This window comes from Theobroma cacao, chromosome 2 (assembly GCF_053813885.1).
Source record: "Theobroma cacao isolate CCN51 chromosome 2, ASM5381388v1, whole genome shotgun sequence".
In the NCBI taxonomy this organism is placed as follows: Eukaryota; Viridiplantae; Streptophyta; class Magnoliopsida; order Malvales; family Malvaceae; genus Theobroma; species Theobroma cacao.
The window spans coordinates 43,647,131-43,656,504 of record NC_142640.1 but is presented as its reverse complement, the minus strand read 5'-3'; positions in this window follow the sequence as shown (position 1 = coordinate 43,656,504).

Genomic DNA, 9,374 nt, shown 5'->3' with positions numbered 1-9,374 from the left:
GAGGTTTTTTTCTCTAAGGTTTTTGAATACTAGTTTCTTGATTTTTTTTGGCTCCCCATTCCCCTGATCCCCCTTGCTACAGTGGGGCTTTATACACTCGGCTTTTTGGCTGAGTGTACTGCCTCCACTACCCTACCAGACGTGAATTTTTTACGTCTGGCAAGGTGAGGGAAGTGCCTGGCAGGGTGTGTCCGCACCCTGCCAGTCGTACCTCTCTCCCCTTTTCTTTTCTTTTTTTATTTTTTAATTCATTTTTTTGTTTATGATTTTTGTTTATGATTTTTTTGACTAATTAAAATTTTATTATAATTTTTAATGTCTGCAAAAAGATATAATTATTTTAGTGAAGGAATAAAGGTTATGTTTTTTTATGTCTAGATTATTTTTACATTTTATAATTATGGATGAAGTTTATAAGTTTTAATATTATAATTTATAAAAAAATGAATATAATTTTGATCTATTGGTCTATAATCGAACCGACCAAACCAATTCGATATTTGGTCAATTTGATTTTTCTTTATGTTTGGTCGAATTTATAAAAATATTTGATCTATTTGATCTTTAAATATGATAGACCGAACTGATCGAAGCTGCCCAATGGCTCACTATATGAAAATCTAAGTGACATTCTTGAAAGTCTGAACAAATTTATCTCTTTACATTTAGGAATAAGTAAAACATATAAAGTTATTAAAAACTAAATTTTTGAAAATTTATTTAGATAAACAACAAAATATAGAATAAAATATTTGATAAAAGAAATAGATCAACTCAAATGTATATGAATAAACAGGAATTTAATTAAATAAAACAAATATAGATTGGTTATTTAGCAAATAAATGCATAATAATAATAACAGGAACAAAAAAAGAAATCATAAAAATGAAAATGCAAAAGATCAGGCAACTATTGTAAAAATCTCAATTAATATCAACATATTTCTCTACATAATATAGAAGAAAGAAACTATAAATCTAAAATATAAAGCAAGCCATGTGATAAACAACATTAATTCCACGATGCCATTAGATACAATTTCTCCATCGCCATTAAAGTATTTGTAGCCTAAATAAAAAAACCCAAATCTTGGATTTATCAATAAAATATGCTATTGATACACATTGCAAAGAACTGGGATTGAAACTGTTCATTAAGCAAGTAACAAAATAGGTGTATACAAGGGTAGATTTAGAAATTTTTCTGAGTGGTGTTATATTTAGAAATTTTTTTTCTCAATCTAGGATTTGCTGTGAGAGTACTTAGATCAAATTCAACATGATTTTACTTAGAAGAATATTGTTAAGTATCATCGTTAGTAAAATTTTGTTGTTATTGTTTGGGATTTGAATCTTGTGACACAATTTTTTTAAAAAAATATCTTTTGATGACTTTTTTATTTAAAATTATAAAACTGATTAAAAATTACTATTTATTAGTATAAATTAAAATATTTGAATTAAATAAAATATTATTTTACATGGGCAATTATTAGGTTTAGTAACTAACAATATGACAATTTTCTATTCATTGATCAAAACTAAATATAAGTATCCACAAACTATATAAAGTTAAATAAAAAATCAAATAATCAAATAATATATCTACAAAATAATCAAAAAAAGAAAGACTCATAATTTCAAGATATTATTTGACATGTAATACTATTTTCTATTAGCTAGATTATAATTCTAAATCCAAATTGTCAAACTAATCAAAAAAAATTAGACATGAAGTATGTAAATACTTAATTTAGGTTGAAAATTAATTACAATTGAAGTCTAGATGAGTTGTTTTGAGATAATGAAAAACACAATCAAAGACCAAGAAGGGGAAGGATTTGAATTTTTAGACAAAGACAGTAGTTTAGGTTTTAAATATTTTAATAAAATTTTAAATTATATACATTTTTTTATCTTTTCTTATAGTATTTAAATATTAATACATAAATTACTTTTTGATAAATCACTTTTACTTAGAGTCTTTGATCCCACTTTCTGTAAAATTATAAAAAAAATGAGTTCGTTAATATATTAACTACCCTGAATCTTAAATAAATTGTATAAAATTTAAAATATTTTAAGAAGTGAGTAGTGTCACGTGACACTATTCCTTCCAACATGGGCCTGCCCATGGGTGTATATTTTATGATGAATTTCATCCCCAAATATTTAAATTCATTTACATAAAAAGTAAGAATATTAGATATTTAAAATAAATAAAAATAATTTGTTCTTAAATTAAAGATGTATCAAATCAAATCAAATGCATTAATAAATGGACACATAATTCTAAGTTAAGTTATTTATAAGTTAGAAGAATAAACTATTTAAAAATTTTATTTAGTTTTTTGAAAAGGTTTTGTCTTTTATATATTTATATTAGATTTTTTTATCTTAATGACCAAATTAATTGTAGTTAATACATAAAAAGCAATAATATTAGATATTTAAAATAAATAAATAAATATGTTGTAAAATATAACTTTGAAGGAAAAATATTAGAGAGAAGTAGTAAGAAGGTAAGAAGATCTTCTATTTTTGTTTCTTTTCAAGTGTATATACCATTAACTATAATGCCTCTATTTATAAGCTTACATAGATGGAGAGGAAATAAATTTACATAAATAGAGAGAATAAACTTAGTAGATAAGAATGTACATATACTAAATGGATCCAAAAAATAGAGATGTACATGGTAAATGAAGAGGTACATTGGATACGAAGAGATACATTCGATATGATGAAATACAATGAATATTCACATATATTTATAACACTTCCTTTTAAATGTTCATTATATTAAGAATATACTTCGTTAAAACCTTTGTAGACACCATTCTTGAATATATCAATTTAATTTAATTTTTGTTTTTGTTTTTATTCTCACTTTTATTTTATTTTACTTTATTCTTATTTATGCCTATTGTTGGTTGACATTTAACAAATAATGTAAATGGGCTTAAAATGATCCGAAACTTGTTTGGGCTTGTTTTGGCCTGTATTTAATGTCAGGCCTTTAACTAAATGACCATTTGGACTTATAAGTTAGGCCTAATATTGAGTTTGTTGATTAAAACAAGCTTAATAAACTTTAATTAGAAGAAAATGGATCAAACAAGGATTAAACCACAAACTAAAGATTAAAGCATGATCAACTAAAGAACATTCTAAAAAATAAGGAAGAAAAAAGAAAATAAAAAAAAAAGAAAAGAAAGAAGAGAGTCGGTTATGAGAAAGGTAAAAAAAAAGTTAGTGGAACGAAAAGAGAGAATGAGGAGCCAGGGTTGCCAGGTGCGATATGCTTGTGTAACAACCATTCCTCGATCGCTACAGGCGCTTGAGTCTCGCGAGCAAGCTTGCCAAGTCCCGAGCAAACCTTCATAATTCATCAACTCAGCAAACCACAACATGTGTCTTGGAAATCTCATAACCAATACAATTTCATTAATGACGTAAATTTACTCAATACAATATGTTTTATCATCACATAAATATTTGTTTTACATTTTACATCAAAAGACAAGTTCTTAAAATCTCTTGACAACATAAGGACCTCTAGTAGTTGAGTGACACAGAAAGAGTTGCTAATAGATGCCATTACCCACAAAGTGGTAAAAGTAGAACCTCGCAAAAAATGCACATAGCCAAACACTTATCTGTAAAAAAAGTTAACGGGGTGAGTCTCACAAACTCAGTGATAATAGGCTTAGTGAGCAAGGCAAGGATAGAAAACAAGCATGAGGGTGGAACATTTGAATAATAATAAAAAAAACCAGAATAGTGATAAATAACTTAATGCTCAAATGGGACAACCATCCAAATATAAAACAATATTTGATTATGCAGCATTATATCGTTAAAAAAAATCATTTTTATGTTGTTATAAACAAGTAGATGCACTTTAAAATCATTATTGTAGCATTATGCTAAATCATGTATTAACTTAAATACTTGAAAACAGTTCACATGGCAAGGACACATCGATATCAAACGTATAAACTAATTGAAAAGTACATATTTCTTTTCGTATATAACTATCACTTGCCATGTAGAAAACTATTGTATAAATCTTAACATTGACATAATTGAAATAAAAACCAATCAATAAATATCCATTATCGGGTAGGACTTTAATCCCGTGGGCCCCTTCCCACGCAATAAGTATTCCCAACTACACTAACCCGTGGCCTTAGCCATATAACATAAACTCGTGGTCTTGCCATGTATACATCAACTGGTGGTCTTGCCATGTAACACGTGCTTGCAGGCATCCCCGTTATATCTCTAGTTATAGCTAACTTGGTGCACAAAGGTCACATAGCTTGGTGTGACAGCAGGCCTACTTCCGAGTAGATCCTTTAATTAAATCATGAAAAATCTCAATGCAAGAGCAAACTCAATAAATCAGTATTAATATCAAAAACAAGTAATTGTATATATAATTACTTTTAAGGCATGGTATTGTATTCAAATGTTGTACTTTTTCATAAGAATAACATATTACAACTTTCATATAAATGTATTTCAACGCATGGTATAATATTAAAAACCATGTGCTCATTAAACACAAAATTAGTTGAAATATTGCCTTTCCAAAAATCCGTAGTTATCATGCTCAATCTTCACAAATACAAACACTTGCAAGGCAATTTTGACTTAAATCATCTTAAAGAGCTTGTTTCTCTATTTTCAAAAGATATAGTTCATATATTTATGCATAGTATATACCCAAAACAAATTTGAAAATCATATCACAATCACAATATCCTAATAGATTGCTACCAGCTCATGCTTTATGTTGTTATAAACAAGTAGCATGCATTTAAAACCATTATTGCAGCATTATGCTAAATCATGTATTAACTTAAATACTTGAAAACAATTCACATGGCAAAGACACATCGATATCAAATGTATAAACTAATTGAAAAGTACATATTTCTTCACATATATAACAATCACTTGCCATGTAGAAAACTATTGTATAAATCTTAACCATGCCATAATTACAATCAAAATCAGTCAATAAATATCCACTCTCAGGTAAGACTTTAATCTCGTGGGCCTCTTCCCAGGTAATAAGTATTCCTAACTACACTAACCCATGACCTCAGCCATGTAATATAAACTTGTGGTCTTGCCACGTAAACATCTTCTCGTGGTCTTGCCACGTAAACATCAACTCGTGGTCTTGCCATGTAACAACTTGCGTAAGGCAAGAACCCTACATCGAGATTAGCCAATCGTGAGAATTGCGTCTGGCAAGCCATTTATCTACTTACAACCAAGGAAGGTAGCCGAAGAGAGCAACTATAAAAGTTATGCTTCTCCTTCTAGTCAGGGAGGGAGGGATTTGAAGAAGAAACAAAAAAAAAAACCTTAAAGAAATCAAATCTTAGGAAACCAAAAAAGCAAATAGATAGAGAAACCCTAGCTTTTCTTTTCTTTTCTTTTCTTCTTTAGCAACTGACATTATACCACAATCCATACAAAACAAAAAAAGCATAAAAAACACAACAAAAAAAAAAATAGAAAAATGGAAAAATCCAGAAGCTTTCAAGTTTAGGAGTTTTAGGATGCTTTTTTAGTCTAATTAAAGAATAAGAGAGATAAGTAGAATTGGAGGTAAGGTTTTCTTTTAGGTTTTGACGACGACGGAAGAATAATTAATAGTTTAAAAGGTTAGAGTTTTAACCTTGGGCAGAGGGAGGGAGAGCAATCGTCCACTTTGAATGAGTGACGGATAAAAAAGAATAAGGAAGGAAGCGGTGAGAAAGAAAAAAATAGATTTAGAGTTAGGGTTTCTTAACTAAACGATGTCGTTTCACCTTGCAAAAAGGAGTCGAGCTAGGCCTGTAATCTCTTTGGAAGCTGGACCAAGCCCGTAACCTTTTTTCAAAAAGATTAAGGTAGCCTTACGAATCCCCTTATGGGATTGTTGTGTGTGGTCTATTCTTTTTAGGTCATAAAGAGCCCAAACAAGGATGAATACATAGGCCTTATTTTATGTTTGGTTTGGTTTATATTGTTTTATTACTGTTATTTGTTTGTATTGTATGATTAGGGTTAGCTTTAATCAACATTTGATTTAGTTTATTTTTTAAAAAATACTATTATTTGCATAAATTAATAAGTAATGTCTAATTAATATAAAAAAAGGTATGAATATATATAAATATATATATATATATATTCTTTAAATAGAATAAAAGGATAAAATATGTTTAGGTTTTTTTAAAAAAATGTATAAATAAATAATGGAATACTTTGTTATTTATAATGCTAAGGATAATATAATGAAATGGATACTAGGCTAGACAAGAAATATGAAAAAGATATAATAATAAAACTGTAGTATATAAATTAATAAGGGATAAAATTAGTCTAAAAATTGGAAGGTTAGAATATTTAGGTTTAGGAAAATGGACTAGCTATGCCATCAAGAATATTAACATAGAAAATATTATTTGGATTAACCCCCGATGATGGAGCTTCACCCAGGAAGGCAAAGAGTTGTTATTTTCAGGATGACTTTCCTAAGTGTAGAATTCGATTAGAATTTTCACTGAAACATTGGGATAAACCTAATCTTATATTCCAATATCCCGTTAATTCAAATAGTCATCTTAAATATTTAAAAAAATAAATTCATAGAATATTTTATTTAAAATTAAAGTTAATGTAGTTATTAATTAACTCAAACATTTATTACAAATAAAATACTAGTGGAACCAAGTTGTTTATTCAATACAAATAGTTTTAGAAAATAATAATAACCCATAACAAAATCATCGATTTAAATAAAACTTCTTTTTAAAAAATATATAGTAAGAACAAAAGAAGTATTTAATCATATTAAAATATTAAATATATTACTATAAAAATTAAAATCAAAGAAATTATTTTATAAACGCGTTCATTTGGCATCATTTATGATTTTATCTTGACATGGTAAATGAAACGTTTATTTTGCTAATGGGTTGAGAACTCCTATGATGGGATTTTCTCGAAAGACTTGTAGAGATGAGTTTTTTTGGGGTTATCCTTAGGTGAGGAAAACTTTTAGACTTCATCAAAGTGCTGGGATGGTCTACAAATGATTTTTTTCGATACAAGATTTTTGTTTTTTATTATTTAAATTTGATAAATCATGACATTATTTCATGATTGCATCATGTGCATCCACAAAGCTGAATAATCGACCTTTGATTTAAAAAATAAAAAAAGTAAATAAAATAATAATAATAAATTAGAAAGAAAGATTATGAAAAAAATAAAAATCAAGAATAAAAAATATATAAAGAGACATAAGAATAAAATCAAAAGTTAAGGTTAAAATAAGATAACATATGATTAAATGGTATTGTTCATGGAATGGGTATCACGGGGGTGTTAATCTTTCCCCGTGCGTAATTGTACACCCAATTCCAACTCTAAAAAAAATCACATACTAGGTTGTTGTTCTTTAAATGAATTTAAAAATCAATTTATGACCTTGTCAAATAGAACGAAGTTAATAGGTAGCCAATCACAGTTAGATAAAAAAGATTGGTAGTGACTCCAAAAATTTTCATGTTGAGGCAGACAGGTTCTCAGACTTGCACGTAACAACAATTTGGTGACTCCACTGAGGACACTAAAGAGTTGAGTAATTAATTAATCATAGATTATCCTAAGCCTTAAATAATTTAAAGTTTCCTTTAATTTTGAGCATTGTTGTTCATGCATTATTATTTTGTGCATTTATTGTTATGTTATTTATTGTTCCTAATGGTTGTGGGGAATTTAGGATAGAGGGATATGAGATTACTGATAAAAAGGATGCTACATTCCTTCACACACACGACACATGTTGCATTCATGCATAAGCCTTTTACTCGGGCTTTGTCCTTCATTAGAAAGGAGTTTAGTAGCTATGTTCTCCTGAAGTGATAACCTCCACATGGGTTAGTGAATATTCCCACTCAAATTGAACCTAGTTCATTTAAAGCCTGTAATGGGCGAGGATTGAGGTACCTTATTAGTTCTAGTGAACGATAATGAAGAACAATTTGATAACTTTTTGCTCCGTTCAAACCCAAATTTAACATATAGAATGCCATGAGCAACCTTTTCCTAGGTAGAGCCTTGCCCGTGAGAGTATACCTTTTGATTAGGCACACATGAAGGAACTTCTCTTACTTTCTCTACTTTAAATTTCCCATAAAAAAATAATAATAAAAATTGTAGAGTAAATAGCTCTGGTGACATGATAAATACCCATGAAATTAATTATCACTTTTCTTAGAGTGCAAGTTAATATTCTTTGGTCTTATTTACTATACTGACTTGAATTTGTTGTCATTTTTGTTTGTATATACACATTTGCATCATAATTTTGCATATAAGAAAAGGTATTTGTCACTTGACAACCATTGATGAGGGGAGAATCCGATTTCATTCATGGAGTCATCATGGCCTCCTTTAGGCTATGATAGGATATATGAGTACCATAGCACATGGCTAGTGCTCAACAAAACGAGGGAGATTGCTTAGTAGAAGGTCACATCTCATCACTACTTGAAAGGGTTCACTTTGATCTTAAACAGAATGACTTCACCGACTTGCTCAGCATATGGAAAACGTGGAAGGCCATGACTCGAGGAAACTTTGATAAGAAATATGGCCACATAGCTCAACTGCTTAAGGTGCGGACTGATGATCAGTTGTTGAAAGCCATCATGCAATTCTGGAATCCATCATTATATGCTTTGTATTTAATAAAATGGATATGGTGTTGACGATCAAAGAATATTTAGCTTAGTTTTAGAAAGATCTTTACAATCCAGATAAGATATATTGGAACAGATAAAAGACTGGTCATTGAAGGAAGCTAGCCATGTCAAGATATAAAAATAAGGAAAAAGGAAAATAATGAATGCATCCCATGTAGCTTTTTGCCCCACTAGATCATGAAGCATCAGGACACTAAGCAAGGTTAAATTGTGATGGCATTAGAAATATATGGGTTAGTCATATTTTTGAAAGTTTTGGGGCCTATAGAGGTGGTAATCATGGATTTCTTTGAGCAAGTCATCAACAAGGCTAATCATTCATCGTCGATCTTAGTATAAACCTTTAAGTCACTAAATTATTGTCATCGAAAGGGAAAAGGACGATTTGTTGGATGCGCACAACTTTTGTCTATTTGGATAACAAGCTACTTCAAATATAAAGTTAGGTGATTTAGAACACCATTTCATCCACAAAGTGCTTTCATCAAAGATTTCTGTGAGAGTAAATGGTTGGAAAGCAAGACTAAATAGCAATGGACTTCCAAGCTTAGAAAACTCATGAGTGTGGAAGTAACATAGAGGGCTCCATAGATGCCT